The 17,046-nt window shown below is 42.6% G+C and overlaps 1 long non-coding RNA gene across 1 annotated transcript in view; it reads right to left on the bottom strand.

Moving 5' to 3' along the window:
* Window positions 1–8,573, bottom strand: part of LOC119472608 — a 247,208-nt gene extending 238,635 nt beyond the window's left edge. Inside the window, exon 1 of the long non-coding RNA XR_005201756.1 lies at window positions 8,494–8,573. This is a non-coding gene — a long non-coding RNA (uncharacterized LOC119472608). The remainder of the gene's footprint in view (window positions 1–8,493) is intronic.
* Window positions 8,574–17,046: the final 8,473 nt, after the last annotated feature.

Here is a 17,046-nt window from a genome sequence, read left to right as displayed (position 1 = left end):
GGAGTCTTGCTCTGTTGCCAGGCTGGAGTGCAGTGGTGCGATCTCAGCTCACTGCAACCTCTGCCTCCTGGGTTCAAGCTATTCCCCTGCCTCAACCTCTCGAGTAGCTGGGACCACAGGCGTGTGCCACCATGCCCAGCTAATTTTTTTGTATTTTTAGTACAGATGGGGTTTCACCACGTTGGCCAGGAAGGTCTTGATCTCCTGACTTTGTGATCCACCTTCCTCGGCCTCCCAAAGTGCTGGGATTACACGTGTGAGCCACATGCCCAGCCCTCCTCACAGCCCTTTCTTACTGTGCTTCCCATGTAAGCCACGGTGCTCAGCTCCCCTCCATGCCTGGGCACCTCTCCTAAGCCAGGCCTGTGTGAGTGAGTTTGCTTCTCCTGCTCCTCACTTACCCTATCATCCCAGTTCAAATCCTGAAGCTAAGCAGGCAAGTGAATTTGCAGTAATGTTAGTGAAAACGGTAGCTCTACATATCCTCAGATATGCCCTGTACAAATCATTCTGCGTTGCTGGTTTCCACCGAAGAATGGGAGCTAGGGGACGAATGGACCAGGAAAGTCAGCTTCCTCTCCGCTTCCACCCAACCTGCAGAAATGCTGCCCTCTTTATGTAATCACCCAAACAAATGGCAGAGGAACATCAGGAGATGTAAGACCAGCCTACAGACAGGGAGTACGCAAACTGTGACCACAACAATCTGACCTCAAAAAAATAGCCACCCCATCTCCCTGACTTTCTTATCACAAGGCTTTGTCCCCTCTTTGCTGTCAGGGTTCCCAGAGAGCAAAAAAAATGCTACATTGTCTAGTCATGTCTGTCTAAGAGTGAATGAGTGCAGAATCCTCCTGTGAGAAGCTTTTCTTCGGACAAGAGATCTCAACCATGTGAAGTAAGGGTGCCAGGAAGGGCCAATGCCAAGGCGTTAGGAAGAGGTTGCAGGGTGTGGTGAGGATGGGAAAGGGCTTGGTTGAGGCTGAAGCTTGGAATGTTTGTTGACCTTTTCAGAAGCACGGTCTTCTATTGCTGTATCTCCTCTATAACTCTTGTTTTGCCTTTTAATTAGATGTAGATGATAATCCCTCCAAGACCATTTTCTCAATGAAGAAGGCAATGCTTTTGCAAAAGAAGGGGGCCTAAAAAGATGATGCAGCTGTGACATTTGAACACCAGTGAGAATGGGCTACTGGAACAGGGCAGGGGTGGGCAGGTGCATATTCTCAGTATTCCTCAAATCACCTGGCAAAGATGGTTCTGCCCTGTTTCTATCAGGGGATCACATTCTTGGGTTAAAATGCTGCTGAAACGAGTGGTTACCAATGAGGAGAGATGCTTTTAACTTCCCTGTCCTCTTTCCCCGCTGTGCCTCTCTCCTCCACCATATGTTCTGGCTCTTCAGAATTCGGTGGCACACAGAGTCCCTTCTCTTCCCCATAGCAGACCATTTCCCCAAGCTCTACACCCCCTGAAATTCCAGTGGGACTCTAGGACATTCAGTGCCATTGAGGGACTTCCTTATCAATGTGTGGTGAGTGACAAAGTGTTTGGTGGAAGTGCAACACAATTTATAAGGTTTCCCATTTCAACATTTGCTTCCCTAAGGTGTCTGTGAATGAATATAAAGCATATTGGAAGAGGGAGATAAAAATATGTATGTGCGGCGCATCGCTCTTCCATTTCAGGGGTTGGGATCTATGAGGCCTGCTCAGTTCTAGAAGTCCGTCAGGATTTGGGGCAGTTCTGCAGAAGTTGAATGTGGTAGTCACGGTGGGGTGCCCTGCAGGGCCCTAGACTCCACCCTCACCTGGTCCGGGACTCACAGTTCCTAGGGTGACCCATACCCAGGTTCATCCCAAAGCACTGGGGAGACTGTACCTGTGTGTGCATTTGTGTGTCCTGAGTGTGTGAGTGGATTAGGGGTGAGGTAGTCCTGACTTGGCTGTCTTCTCCCTTGCTGACTTCTGCCTACTTGTCACCATAGCTATGCTTTCATTCTTCTCAAAATCTGCTATTGAATGACCTTATGCTCTTAATAACCTTCTCATTAAGAGCATGCTTTTGAAACCAGACAGGGACTGAATGTCAGTTCCACCACTTACTCACTATGACTTGGGGCCAGTTGCCTGAACTCTTTATGCTTTAATTTTCTCATTTATCAAATAAAGATAATAATAAGCTGTCATGAGAATCAAATAGGTTAATTCACACAAAGCACTTACTTAATGTCCCCGAGCAAAGGTTTCTCAAATAGTAAATAGTTTCTTGTAAAGATCAGGGGTACCCATGTAATCGCCTCACCAAATGCCTTTACATTAGGCAGCATATGAGGGTAAGCTACTATAGGTAAAACCAATAATCACACCTTATTTCATGATGATGGACAAGTATCTTGATGAGTGCCTGCTATGTGTTGGGACTTCTGGTGATCTCATGTAATTTACTCATGATTTTTACTACAAACTCTATAATATTTGGGAAAACTGCTCAGAGAGGCTGGGTCCTTTGTCGCTGAGCTAATAACTGGGAGAGCAAGGATTTGGATTTGGATGTATTTGGCCTCAAAGCCATATATTTTTTTCTTCCACACTGCACTGATCTTTTAAAATAAAAATATATTATTTGAGCATAAAGTTTAAGACCCAACATTAACGTTCTAGAAATCCGGTGAATATAGATGTTTTAGCTTTGTGACTGGGGCCAACTATACAAATGAACAAACTGGTCTCAGAAGCTTGTAGAAAAGGGGTAAAATGATGAAATCGCAGATTTTAAAAAGAATGAAAGCATAGCCATGGTGAGGAGTAAGCAGAAGTCAGCCTTAGGACGGAGAAATAGCGGAGGGAGTGTAGCACATGGCATATTACGACTTTAGCACTGACGCTGTGCAATGCATTGTGTAATGCTGATGTATAATGAATGTGCCCCACAGCGCTCTGTGCCCTTCTGGGAGATTTTAGCTTGTGTGACACAGCAATGTGAATTTCTGCAAACCTAAATCCAGAGATGCTTGACATTAAAAGGAAGACTGAGGTGGGATTAATATTCCGGGCTTTTATGAATCCATTTTCTTTTCATTGCTTCTATCTGACTAGGGTGACAAGGTTTTATTTTAATCTCTTTACAGTCGGTGAAGTAGGACCCAGGTGTTCTTTCATGGTGCCCTTATCTTGCCATGTAAGACCTATTATTGTCCATTCTAGTATCAAATGTAAATGAAATTCCCAAGAACGTGTCTAATTTGGTAAAATGAATAGATTTGGAAAACCACATAAGGAGACACCCTTAGCCCAGGTTAGAGCATGCCTCCGACCTGGAATCATTTATGTACTCCTCCACATTCTCTTTACTCTTTTAGATTCCCTCCAGGAAGCATCGCAGGTTGGAGAGACGGAGTAGCCTGCTCAGATGGGTCTTACACTTTGTTAATAAGTCTCTCTCCCTTCATGGGAAGGCAAACCTTTTGCATGGGCAGACTCCGTGTCATATTTATCTTTTTGTTTCTAGCACTTAGCACATTATCTGGCATCTAGTGAACACTTAGCATTTGTTGAATGAATACATGACCAGTGGAGAGAAAGGAGATGACACGTATTCCGATGCTATGGTATATCATACACGTGTTGGGCCCTTCTCTTACTTGATGTTATTTATTTTTCACCAAAACCTCAGCTCAGATATTATTTTTCTTTTCACATATGAGAGCAGAGATAACCACTCCAAGGGCTTTGAGAGTCAGCAGGTAACACTGCAGAGAAAGTGGGCAGTAGCCAATGGAAAGTGGAAGGACTTATGGAGACCTGGCCCAGTCTAAAGGGGGCAGCCCTGACTCAGCTTCACTCAACAAGTGCTGTTTGGGAATCTGGGCCCACTTAGTCACCTTGATGAGGCTCATGATAAACGAGAAGCAGCTGCTTCTGAAAGGAATTGCTACATTTTTGGTGGTGGTGGTCAGGAAGTAAGTATATGGAAGAATAGATAGATGAGTGGATGGATGGATGGTTGGGTGAATGGACCAATAGATGAATTAATGGGTGGACGGATGAGTGCAGGTTTGCTGTTGCTGGACATCCTTAATTTTTCCACAAAGTTAGTAATTGAAATGCTTTAGTGGAATCTCCCAACTTTAAAATCGTGGTTCACATGTGCTTAAAACAATTTGTGACCCAAAAGAATCAAATCAGCCGGACAGTTTTGGTCACAGCAAAACCAGTTTTCACCACTTGCATAGGCTTAGAGAAGTTAACAAAGTTGCTCTAGGTCAGGCAATGCCTGCACTAGATTTCTAATTTCTGAGTTCTAAATACGATTTGCTTCCTCCTATATATATGTCATTCATAAGTGATAAGATTATTTGAAAGATTATTTTATTTTCTAATCAATCTAGTCATAGATATTTGACTGTAATTCCTATATCAATATATTTTTTCTGAGAAATATGTGCCTGGGCATGATTTCATTTTTTAAATGTTCTCAGAGAACTGTGTCTTGGGTGTTATGGTGTGATCTTCATCCCTGTAATACCAGAAAGTTTGTCCAACCTGCCTGACTTTGTTGTTGTTGTGGTTCTGTTTTGTTTTGTTTTAGGCTTTTTGCAGTCTGAAGCCATGGTTTTTAGTTTCTGTCTCTAGTGATAAGTGGAAAAGAGAGATGAGGAAAAGGCTTTACTGGCCCAACCAGAAACAGAAACTAAAAGCAAATGACTGTATTCTCTCCCTTGGACACCCCTGCAGGGCCTAAGGTAATTGTCCTTTCCACTGCTTTCCTGTTATCACTAGCAGAGCCAGCCAATTACACAGTGGGATAAGCAATTCCTTGCAGAGAGACAGCATCACAGAGGCACAGATTAGGTCCCACAGCTAGGAAGTGTTAAGTCCAGGATTCAAATCCAAGACTGAATCCAGACCCTGTGTTCTTAACTCCTGTGATATATACCCTCTCTGAATGCAGTGGTGTTTGACAGAGACGTCTTTGCCCTCAGACTTGTTTTCACCAAGAATAATGAGGTGACTGTTAGGTAGATTCTCTCCCCTTATTAATTCTTACAGAATTGTCTTCCTTCTAAAACTCTCCATCCATCCACCCATTCATCTGTCCTTCCACACTCATCCATACATACTTTCCACTTATCCACCCACGCATCCAACCAGCCATCCCTCCACTATCCAACCATCCATCCATCCATCATCTACTCATCCATCAATCCATCACCCCTTCACTCATCAATTCACCCATTAATCTTTCCCTCCATCTATCACTCCACTTAGCCATACATTCTTTCATCTATCCATCCTTCTATCTGCATATCCATCCATCCACTCATCCATTTATCCATAATTCCTCTATTCATTCATCAATCCATTATCTTGCACTCACCCATCCACCCATTAATCCATCTATCCATCCATTCACCCATCCATCCATCCAACATCCATCCACTCATCTATCTACTCTTCCATATACTTATTTACTTCCTGACTACCACCACCATCACCAAAAATGTAGCTATTCCTTTTAGTAACAGCGGCTTCTGTATAATCATGAGCCCCATCAAGGTGACTAATTTCAGAGGAAGTTTTGAGAATCAGAAACTTAAAGATTGGCATTGGGTGTCACTGAGAAAACAGCAGACAGATGTTAACAGGAGCTCTGTGGTTCTGAGTGGTAATTTCCTGGAAGTCTGTCAAGGAGTTTTCCAACTAAAATTAACTTTTTGGCGTCTAAGCCAGAAACACAAGCTGTGCTTCATTCCCAGCCTGCATTCATGTGCCTGTGTGCATGTGTGTGTATGCCTCTGTGTGCCTGTGCCCATGTGCACATGCTTCTGTGTACCTACATGCTTGTGTGTGTATATTTGTATTCATGCACATGTGTATGTGTATGGGTGCATGAGTCTGTGTGTTAGGGATGGGGACTAGTAAGAAAAGGCAGCATCCTATTAATTGGCACATTTCTCATAACAATTTAAACACCACGTAGCTCACTTTACAGAACTCAAACATGCTTTCTGAATTGCATTGTTGTATTAAATTGAAGGCAGGAGCACAACTTTGCCAGGATTACTCCAGGGAATTGAGTCATTCAATCACCAGCAAAGGTAGAGTGGATTCTTTATAACATGCCTGTCTTTAGTTATCCAGGTGATAACAATAAATGACAGAAGAAATGGCAACCAGAAGGCCTGACTGTTTCTGAGGCTGATTCTACAGGCTATATTTTGAAGCTTCTACCTTTCTAGAAATGTTCTCCAGTGGCCCTATTCTTTGAACTCCATTAATGGGCTTTCTTGCCTTTTGGATTTCAGTTGCATTTGGTCAGTGGTGGTGGTGATGGGAGTAGCCATCTGGGGATGGGGACACAAGCAGCAGGCTAGGGGTCTGGGGGAAAGTTAGGCTGGGTATGTATTCCTCTGGGTTCTCCATAAGGGTTGCTTTAGGCTGGTTGCACACCTTGACTGAAATACACACTCCTATGACAGCCCCTTGGGTATCTGCTACTTCATCTTTCCTCATCAGGCCTAGGATGGAAACAGGAACTGTCTTTATCCGCTCTAGCCTCTTGCACGATCTCCAGTGATTTTCCTACCCTTTGCTCATGACTTTGTAATAATTCCATTTATTAGCCTTAACTTGTCCCAATTTTATGCCAAGATCTCACTGATACACAGACCAATTGAAGTAATGGGACCCTAAAGCAAGTCTAAACCCATTTGTGTGTGATTTTTCTCCATTGAAAGTTGCATAACACCAGACTTCCTTGCTCACAGGAAAGTTGTCAAGGCACGATGAGAAAGAAGGAGAGGCTCTGGAAGGGTTAAAATAAAAAGGCAATTCCATAGCAAGATGCTGATGCACCTTACACAATATTGTCTCTGTATCTTTTCAGCTAGAATAACAGGCAAGAGTGAAATGCTTAGTCACTCACAATCCCAGGAAAGTGTATCCTGTGCTTTCTGGGGTGTTCAACAGGCAGCATCTTGCTTTCTACCAATAATTCAGCTGAGCATGAAAAATTGCACAAATTCCAAACTTCATCAAAACATCCCCACACTGGGCTGGGTGCCCTCCATTTTGTGGACACAGTTGTCCGGTTGCTGAGACAAATGAGCCACACTGGAAATCGGTGAGTGCAATAGAACCGCACTTGACTTCCAGAGTGCAGAATCCATAGTTTTTGACTAAACTCAAGGAAGAACTTTACCAGGCATTCCAGGACATACTCTCTTCTGGCTTAATGGCAAAACAGTCCTGGAGATGGCTCAGCACCCAGTATTCACAACACTCTACAGTACACATTCCCGTTGGGGCATCTCTTCATATCCTTTGCCCTGGCCATGGACCTGCCCAGTGAGGCATTTTTAGGGGCATTCGAAGTCCTGGGTGAGCAAACATGAACACAAGGGTTAAGCTGTCCTACCCTGGCTTCTCAGGAGATTGTCCCATACGCAGATTATTCAGTATTGTGTGTGGCTTGCCATACACCCCCAGGTCTAGGTTCATTCATTTAATGAGATGTACCTCGCTGGCTACAGACACTCACAGATTTCAGGTGAGCAGGAAGAAAATGGATAAGGTGTAGCAAGTAGGTACCTTCTTGCCTGATGCATTCCACTCCTTTGATAAACAGAGACAAAACAAAACAAAACAAAACAACAAAACAAAACAAAAACAAAAAACAAAATTGAAGGCTGGGATTAGGGCTGGAAAGCAAAAAGGAAGATTGGATTTTCTTGGACTTTTTGCTATGGAGTAGAAAGTACAGCAGTAGAGAGCAGGAGCATAGAAACTTGGCACAAAGGAGGCTTTGACTTGCTAGGCACATTCTACAATGTTTGGGGCTCTCTCTCTGCAACGGTTCCAAGCCCAGGCAGCATGCTCTACAACTCAAGGTCTCCCTGGTCTTATGTCCTTCAGACTAGACTCAGATGTCTGATTGCTTCAGCAATGCTTCATGGCAATGTCTTAGCACCCCATTTCACACCTAGTTTCTGGAATAATCTCCTCAGCTCATCCGTCTTTCCTCTTCTCCTTCACCATAGCAATAGGGACCTGAGTAGGGAGGATGCTCTGTGTCCCTGGTTCCCTCAGTCTTCTTGGGAGAGTCTGGTCCTTCTGATAGAGTTTCAGGTTGCCTTCATGGTATAGGTGAAGCAAAGTGCGGTGGCACTTTACCAAATGATCTGTCAGTGTGCCTAGAAATAGAGTCTCTGTCAGGGCTGTTTGCCTCCTATCACACGCCAACCGGCAAGCAGGTGGATTCTCTCACTTGGCAGCTGGCTCCCATCTGCCCCCTGTCAGTCTGCAAATATGACCCGAGTTAAACTCTAACTTCTAGCAGTGATGTGCACAGCCGCAAAAACCATATGGATTCAAACATACACTTTTGAAAGTGACACCTGAATCAGTCATTTAAATTTATTATCTCAAAGATCAGTTTCATTAAGACTCCCACTTGTGCTAAACAGAAATCACACTGACGTCAGGCAGTGACCTCAATTCTCAGAAGCTGAGCAGGTCTAAGCCATCCTGTTCAACACACAATTCCCTTCAGTTTCCGTTACAAGACCTCAATCAAATGTCCAGGAATTGATTCAGGATATATGCTCTCCTCTGAAACCAGTTACTCAAGTTCTTGGTGGCTTAATACAAATACAGTAAACAAAGGACTTCACAGGGGAGTCATCAGTTGAAGCCAGCAAGGGACCTGGTCACCTTCAGTGTCACAGAGCTAGACTTTGAAACAAGGAGTTCTTATAAAACAGAGAGCACATGGATTAAAAGCCACAGATACATCCCGAAGATACTTGCTTTATGTATATATATTTTTAACTCTCATTTTAGTTTTGGGGGCACATGTGAAGATTTATTACATAGGTAAACATGTGTCATGGGGATTTGTCACACAGATTATATCATCGCTCAGGTATTAAGCCCAGTACCCAATAGTTACCTTGTCTGCTCCTCTCCCTCCTCCCACATGCCCCCTACTTTCCTTATTTTAAGAAAACAAGGCAGGTGATGCCCCCACAGCTCTTCCCAAAGGCGGATGAATGAACTAGAGGGTTCTATGAAAGTTCCTCTGGGTCCAGAACTGTGCGTGTCAGCTCTAGTTTACTAATCCCTTACTGAACGCATTTGACAGGATCTTTGCCGTTAACAGGGACAGAGCAGTGACATGTGACATGTGACTTAAGCTGTAAAATAACACAGCAGCGCCCATCCTCTGGTCCTCAGAGAGCTCTTGTTGGTCTACAGGGGCAAGGGTGCAGGGTCCTTTTCCCCGTGCCTCCCTGAATGACTCTTATTGGGCCATAATTTACAACAAGAGGATATACATGCTCAAGGAGAGTACGTATCTTTGCCTCTGTCTACCCTGACACTGGCCCTGTGGACTAGAGAGTCTTTGAGAAAATTGTGAGATTCTAAAATTGTGTGATTTCCTTCCATGCACCCATGGAAGAAGCCTAGAATCGGAGCCTAGACAGTGACCATCACTGGCCAGGGAGAGTCTAGAGGACATGTCATGGCTGTAACTTGTGTCTCTCTTTTGCTAGATTCCTGATACCATTTATGGTTACAGTTCATTTTGCTGGAGAGTAGGAACCTGGGATCAAATTCTGTGACTTCAGAGAAAAGTCGGGTGTACAAAACTTTGGGAGAGGATCACCACAGAGAGGGCTTGGAGACAAGAGCCTGTTTGATCTTTTTCTTGTCCTTCTTAAAAGTGATAATATAAGCATAAAACTATTTACAGCTTTAAATAAACCTGTAGTTCAGTACTGAAGCGTGCATAACACATTCCTCTCAACTGAACAATACATACACAGGCATTCTGGAGAGATTTTATTGCACCAGATTGGTATGATTATAATTAAGAAGATTGGCATAGTTAGCTCCCTGGAAAAAGGCTTGACCCAGGTTAACATTTTAACATGAATACTTTTTCCCTAATTTAAAAAAAAAAAAAAAGATTTCTCAATGCATTGTCTTAGCTTACACTCGACTGGGTCTTGCTTTGTGTTTATTCACATGTGTATATACAATCATATACATCAAGTAGAAAATTATCTCCTTCCCTTCTTGTCCTCGTGTTGCCATGATTTGCAGAGCATCACTGTGCAGCTCTGGATGAATGGCCTGCTGTGGCTGTTTTCAACTCTATTTCCTTTTGCTGCTGGTTAGTCTGATGCCCTAGGTTTAAGTGCTGGGATTTTTGTGGTTTGGAACTTTTAAGACTTCACGTTAGTTTTTGTATGGACTCCTATGTTTGGGATATGCATTTTATTTGAAGAACAACATATGACCCTCAGGAACAAAATTTAGGTTCTGGGCGTCAAAGATTATGCTTCCTGAAAAGCACTACTTCATGGGCTGATAGTTATGTGCCTTTCACGTGAAAATTTCCACTGCTGCTGAAAAAGAATGCATATTTACTAGAGGAAATGTCACTTGACATGATGCACAGGTGATATGAGAAAAAATGTGCATTTGTGTAAAGAAACAAACATTCCCAAATATGCCTGCCTCATTTGCGCTTCCTTAAGGGCAAAACACCCTTTTGGGAAACAGACCTTTCCTAGTAGCATTTTCAGTAATTCTCAGTCCTCCTCACATTTGGCTTTGACTAAATTCAGAGTCTTCTTGTCAATTAAAAATGATACATTTAGCTTCTTGCAGGCAGAAAAATGATCAGCCTGTGTCAACCACGTGATGACCTAAGATTTCAGCTGCACTGGAATCATCCTGAAAATTTGATCTGGTATACCCTGTGAAATGACCATCATCCTGGGAAAGTCTGGGAGGTCGCATGCAATATGCAGGTATTCCGAGGTGTCATTAGCTTTCAGAATGTTACAGCAGCAACGTTTCTCTGGTTTTTCCTTCCTTCCTTGCTCTTCGTGAAAATGACCAACTACATTCACCTCTGTCTACCCTCTGTCCAGGAAAATCCAAGACCAAGCTCAAGACAGATGTTTGTCCTTTTAGCTTTATTTTTAGAGGCGCATTGTCTGGGAGTGACATCCATTTACTGGTTATTCATTTTGCTTTCTGCTTCAGGGGTGTTGATAAAGAGTGTGGATCTAAATAATTGCTTCCCCTCAGCCATCTCACAGAAGGTGTCCTGGTGCATTTTATATCCTGAGGGCAAATGAAAATTATGTGTTCTGCTTGGCAATTATTTTCTATGTCGATGCTCCTTTTTCAGCATGTGAATGAGAGGCCGAGTGTTTATTATCTAGAGGTAGTGGTGGGGCAGATATCAGGGTAGATGTGGAGGGGGGTGAGAGATTCCTACCTCTCCAATTCCAGCTGTAATTTCTTTTAAACAGATACTCTGATTTTACATATAAAAAACAAGAGAAGCTCTTTACATAACCAGATTGACTCCTTTTCTCAGATATTTTCCCAAATAGAATTTTTACTAAGATGGGCTTAACTAATGATGGAAAGAATGTAATCCGTCTGTGAAAAACTCTTAATCTTCATGGAAAAAAATCAGATACATAGGGGCTTTGTAAATTTCATTTACTTCTGCTTCACTTCCTTTCATTCAAAAAATAATTGATTGCATGTGCATGAGAGAGAACCCAACCAGACAGTTTGTTTTTCCACCAAATGCATCATACACTGTCGGTGCCTGCAAGTGATGGGATAGGGAAGTCATGGAAAAAATGAGGCTGTCCCTTTTGGTAACTTTTTGTTGATGAACAGAGTCTAGTGAATAACCATGTTGATAAGGAAAGTAACAAACAATATTTTTGAGTGCTTACTATGTGCAAGGTTGTTGAGGGAAGCTCTTTATTTGCATTTGGTCATTTAGCTGACCCAACAATCATACAAAGGAGCTGCGTTATTGTCTTATGCCTGCAACAAAACTCCAAATTTCACCTCTCAACAACGATTCTTCCTTAGGAGTTCCCCATCTCAGTAAACGGTAATGCCAGTTACTAATTTGCTCTGATCTCAAACTTGAAAATGAGTCATCGTTGGTTTATCTGTTTCCCATTGCCCCTTACCCCTACCCCAGTTTGGCAACAAATTATCCCTGGCTTCTTTGATGTGATTCTTGCTTATCCCTCAGATCTCACCTTCCCATCACTCTTTTCACTTCGCCAGCTACACTGGCTATTCTGTTCCTTAAATCAGTCATGCTTGTTAGAAATCCATATTTAACGTATCTCATTAAGCTCTTCCTTTTTTGTTCAAATAATCTTAGCTTAAGCGCTATCATCTCCAGCTTGGAATATGGAAAATCTCCTGATTTGTCTGCATGATTTCTTTCTGATTCCTTTATAAAGATCCAGCAGACGAATGTGCCTTGAATCATGAATCTAATCACATCATCCCACTGCCTTAAGCCTACAATGGCTTTGCATTGCTCTTGGAAGAGACACACACCTCCTAACTTAGCCTTTGTGATCTGATGGCTGCCTGCCTATCAGATCTCTCCCCATTACTGTCCCCTTTCCTCACTATGTCCCAGCTTTGCCAGCCTTTCGTCCCTCTATCTTGAACATATCCCTATTGTTTCTACCTCAGAGCTTTGTACATTGTTTCTTTTCCTGGGAAAAAAACTTCCCCAGTCTTCATATGATTGATTGGCTATGCATCACAGTCATAATTTTACACTTTAAGTGAAAAATAAATAGTAATCAACAAGGAATAACATGCTATCAATTCACTCCACCGCTATTAAGGAACACGGGGACTTGGGTTTGGGAGGAGTTTGAATGACAGATGAAATAGCAGATTTGGAAGCCAGCGACTGTAGACTTTGTATATTGGAGTTAGGCTGAGACCAAGTGTGCAAGAACCTCTTTGGGACACAGAATGTGCATCTTTCTCTGATTTCACCACAAGCATTGTAAACAAATTAAATATGTATGTATTCATATTGCCTCACCTAATTTGTCTGATGCCGACACTGCATGGAAGAACATTCTGGAGGGTGCAAATTGGCAAGTCAATGGAATAGATGAATCATCTCTACTGATAAGGAAGCTGAGGCATAGAGAGGTCTTTTCAGGACTACTTACTGTGAAAGTTAAGGCGCAGAGGCAGAACTTAAACCTAGAATGGGCTTCAAAGGACTTGCTGTTCCTCTAATGATGTGCTGGCCGTGTCATTCTCACACCATCTCTATTCTGCAGCATTTGACTGGAATCACATCATTTAGCACATGATTCAATGTACTCTTTCCTAATGTTTCATGTGTGTTTTATGACATTTCATGTATGTTGTCATGATATTTTAACTCATCAATACATTTACAAGCTTGTGAGTCCAAAGAACAGTCTTTCACAGTTTTTGGCACACAGAAAGCCTTCTATAAACTTTTGCTACTTAGGGAATTATATTTCTCTTATATATTTAGAGACAATCAGCCAAGTTGTTATTAAATCCTCACTGTATATACTGCTATTTCATATGCAAAGGATACTATTGAAAATAGAGTTCTTAGGACACAAAGTTCAATTGAAAGAGAATGAATATTGAATTTCTCGGAATGAACATTTATACTGTGATGGTATGTTAAGTGTCAACCTGATTGGATTAAGGGATGCAAAGTATGTATCCTGGCTGTGTGTGGGAGGGTGTTGCCAAGTGAGATTAACATTTGAGTCAGTGGACTGGGAGAAGCAGACCCACCCTCAATCTGGGTGGACACCATCCAATCAGCTGCCAGGGTGGCTAGGATCTGGGTGGACACCATCCAATCAGCTGCCAGCGTGGCTAGGATCTGGGTGGGCACCATCCAATCAGCTGCCAGCATGCCTGCCTTACAGGCAGGGGAAGATGGAAGAGCAGACTTGCTGAGTCTTCCAGCCTTCATATTTCTCCCATGCTAGATGCTTCCTGCCCTCGAATGTCAGACTCCATGTTCTTCAGTTTTTGGACTCTTGGACTTACACCAGTCGTTTGCCAGGGGCTCTCGGGCCTTTGGCCACAGACTTAAGGCTGCACTGTTGGCTTTCCTACTTTTGAGGTTTTGGGGGACTGATCCACCATTGGCTTCCTTGCTCCTCAACTCGCAGACTCCCCACTGTGGGACTTCACCTGTTATCCTGTGAGTGAATTCTCCTTGATAAACTCCGTTTTGTATACACATATATCCTGTTAGTTCTGTCCCTCTAGAGAACCCTGAATAATACATATACAATATACATACACACATACATTCGTCCACTCTACTCTCAGATCCTTCATAAGAAGTTTTCTTAATGGAATCAGAATAAATCATAATTCATGTTACTACCTTTTTCAACTGGATGGGAAGCAGTTTAAAACAGAGTATAGCATTGGAATTACAGTGGGAGATAGAGCAATTGGACTCCATTATCCAAACTCAAAAAGTCTTCCTAGACTCATGCTGCTGGGTTGTCTCAGATAACTGCTCGTCTCAAATAACCTGTGATAAGAAACTTTTTCTAATCATACTCAGTGAAGCTGTCTTGTCCGCACTGTCAACAGGTGACTGGGTGATGGATTATACAGTCAATGATTTATTTTAACCAAATAGTCATTTACTCATTTACTAATATATTCATTAAATATTTATGAAGTTCGTATACTCCTGTTTTGGCCATGGAAAATTTTGAAGTGGACATAGTAGAAAATTCCTAGGCCCTAAAACATAAGTATAAATAAGGGAAGTTTGACCCAGTGCTGACGTGGTAAGTATTTTTATGTTAGGGAACTTGGTACTTAAGTTGGATGGGGCTCACCCATTTGAGCTGCAAAACTGATTTCTTATATAGTGGTAAGCAATTTTTCTGGATGCTGACATGGCTGTGGCTATGAAACGCAGCAAAGCTCCACGTCTCAACTTTCCTGACATAGTAAATGTCTCACTTTGGAGGTCTGTCAATACCACCAACTCTGGGCATACTATTGTAAGCTTCAAAGAGAATCAGTGGGAGCTGCATTTGTTCCGAGCACCCCTGCCTGATTTATATTTTATGCAATGCTCATTAGCTGCTTTGGGAGTAAAACAAAGAAAAAGTAACCTTGAACTGAATCCACATTGCTATTCTCTCCCATCCTGTAATCTGAAACAGTCCTCTTAGGTTGACTCTTTTCTATGTACTGGGAATGCAAAGATCACCTAGCAGGAGTCCCTTCCCTTAAGAAATCTTGAGATATTGATAAATTAAACACACACACACTCATCCACACGTACATAAAGATACATATAAGATGTCATGAGAGCACTGAGGAGAGAGTAACTTATTCTCTTAGGGTTGGGTAGGGGGAAGAATAGAAAAGAAGAAAGGGCTTTTGAGAATCTTCTGGGCCTGGGTCTCGAAGATTGGTAAGAAATTCTTCTGACTGTCTAGGAATGAATGACACCCCAGGCAGAGGAAATAGGTCGTGAAAGACAGAGACTTACAGGGTATAACATGTTCAACCTGTAGTTGTAAAATGTTAATTGATACCCAGGAAAAATGAAGTCCTACAGGAAGAAAGAAGGCAGTTATTATGAACTCATAAGAAGAATTCTTGGAAACACCAACATTCAGGGAGATGAGAAGCCTGAAAAACATGGAAAAGGAGCATTCCACAGGTGTGGGGAGAACCAGCAAAAGGCAATATTGAAGGATCCCAGGAAGGAGACATTGAGTGGAAGGCGCCCATTGCGTTGACACTGAGATGATCACTAGGTTTCTTGGCAGGATGGCAAGGTCATAGTTCAGGAAGTTAATGAGGGCTGGGAGAAGAGAAAGTGCAGATACTGATGTAGGCTCTTTGCTATAGTTTGCATAGTTGATGCTCCTAAACTCATGTTGATATTTGATCACCGACGTTGGATGTGGGACCTAACGGGAGGTGTTTGGGTCATGGGAGTGGAAGCCTTATGAATGGTGTGGTGTCATTCTCATGGTAATGAGTGAGTTCTTGCTCTATTTGTTCCTGTGAGTACCAGTTGTGGAAAAGAGCCTGGCACCTCCCCCACCGCTTGCTTCCTTTCTCACCACGTGATCTCAGTACATGCTGGCTTTGTTTCACCTTCCACTATGAATGGGGGCAGCCTAAGCTCCTCGTTGGAAGCAGATGCTGGTGCCATGTTTCTTGTACAGCCTGCAGAACTGTGATCCAAATAAACCTATTTTCTTTATAAAGTGTCCAGTCTTAGATAGTCCTTTAGAGCAATGCAAATGGACTAAGGCGTTATTCTTACAGGAGGCTACTCTTGCACAAGAAGTCCCCCAAAAAGAGAAGGATGGGACGATACCTAGAAAGGATGCATACAACATATGTCATTTACATTTAAAGAATTCCTGCCAGGAGGAAGTCAGAAAGGAGGGCAAAGTTAAAGATAAATGTAAAAAAGAAGTTGATTACCGGGGGAACACCAGGGCAGCACCAAGGTTTGGGAGAGGACTGAGCTGGAGGGGAGGGGAGTGAGGCTCTAAGACAGGACTGAAGGAGGCAAACACAGGGGAAGAAGGAAACAGAAGATGCTGAGGGTCCTGGCTTGCTGGCAGCTATTTTATGTGACAAGTAGGAGGAATAAGGATCATGTTAAGAATCCCAGACATCGGAAACAAATGGGGAGAGACTTCTGAAGGAAGAACGGCATTGAAATAAGGCTAATTCTGGCCCTGGAGATGAACAAGATTTTGTAGCTTGCAAGCGAGGAAGAAGGAAGACCAAAGGATCCCCTCTCCTGACAAATGAACCTCTACTTTCCAGGGAAGAAAAGCAGAGTCTGAACTGACTTTGCCAGTTGGACTATTTTCTGACAAATCTGAGTACCTTTGGTGAATGAATGTAATTACAGGGACAAAGGAAAACAAAAGGCACACAAAAGCTTATTTTTACCTATCCAGCAAAGCTTCGGTAGATTTGTTTTTGATTCTACATATTTACTTCCCATTGCAACAGATATTCATGAAAGGCAGTGATACCAGGATAACAGCAAATTTAAAAAGATGAAGTATCTTTCCCTTAATTAATGCCTACAAAGATATTTAATGATGAAAAGTGTCATTAACTGCCAAGTATTATTAATTATTTTTGCAGCAAGAGGCATAGAGCCCTC

This window comes from Cebus imitator, unplaced genomic scaffold (genome assembly GCF_001604975.1).
Source record: "Cebus imitator isolate Cc_AM_T3 unplaced genomic scaffold, Cebus_imitator-1.0 Scaffold108, whole genome shotgun sequence".
In the NCBI taxonomy this organism is placed as follows: Eukaryota; Metazoa; Chordata; class Mammalia; order Primates; family Cebidae; genus Cebus; species Cebus imitator.
The sequence above is the reverse complement of the archived record's forward strand: the minus strand, read 5'-3'. Positions and strand labels throughout refer to the sequence as shown.